Here is a 1,184-nt window from a genome sequence, read left to right on the forward strand (position 1 = left end):
GGGGCTCCAGGACCTACATCCAGCCCTTGAAGGGTTTCCTGGGACGATTTCCTTATGCTTGTAGTCACTGTCAGCATCTTCCAAACCAGCCCAATGTGACATATTGCAACTGGAAAAATGAAACACGGAGGAAAGAGGGTAGCATGTGCCTGGTACACCGAATCATGGAATGGTTTGGGCTGGAGACCTCTGAGGATGCCTGGGCAAGGGGGTCTTGTTTTACTGCTCCATAAGTGTCTCTGTGTGCATCTGTCTTGCACAGAGGAAACTCCCATTCCTTGAGCAGCTGAACTTCCCTCTTCCACACAACGCCACAAAAGGGATTGCTAGTGTGATTTAGGACTCTTTTCCCCTAGATCCCCCTCAAGGAAGTTTTGCAGGTGGTACAGTGGGACAAGAGGCTTCATCCGCGAACTTCCTCCTTCTTCTGTGTGCTGGGCAAAACAGCTGCTTAGAAGGAGCAAAGGCAAGTGCAACGGGATATAAATAGGAGTGAGAGTCCCCCAGTTCATTCAGTTTCCTTCCAAAATTAGAAGACTTCTATTTAGAGGGACGCACTTTCTCTTACCACAGATTGACAGAATCATGGGAAATGTCCTTGGAGCCCCTCACCTAAACAAGTTTTGTGCCATTCCCAGCAGAGGTGTCTGCTCTGGGAGAACCTTCCTGAGTATACAACAGACGCCCGGAGCGAGCAGCCCCATCCCCCACCTCGGCAGGCTCTCCTTCAGGCCACCTGCCCTGCAAACCCACCGTGTGTTTCCCCATCCATCACAGACACCAGGTAGATGCTTCCTTTCCTCTTTAATCACACCCCACATACACACCTCTTTTCTCTAGCACACGTCTGAAGACTATCAGCATATCTGATACCACTCCCTCCTGAAATCTTATTTGCGGTTTATATTTAATGCAAATATTAATTCACTTGCTCCTTACCGAGGGTCTGTCCTTCAGACACACTGGCTGGCACAGCACACAGCTCCAGCCATCGTCAACCCATCCTTCTCCACACCGGAGCCAAGACAATGCCAGTGCAGCTCGCGGCCAGGGGCTTTGTGCCCACTCGGGCCCGCAGCAGCTCAGGACTGGTGTGGGGGTCAGAAATGTCCCTCTGCAGCCCTGCTGCAGCTGCCCACCCGCACTGGCTAAAGCAGCGCGACACGGACCGCAGCCAAGGGGCT

Source organism: Corvus brachyrhynchos, unplaced genomic scaffold (assembly GCF_000691975.1).
Source record: "Corvus brachyrhynchos isolate BGI_N302 unplaced genomic scaffold, ASM69197v1 scaffold245, whole genome shotgun sequence".
NCBI lineage: Eukaryota > Metazoa > Chordata > Aves > Passeriformes > Corvidae > Corvus > Corvus brachyrhynchos.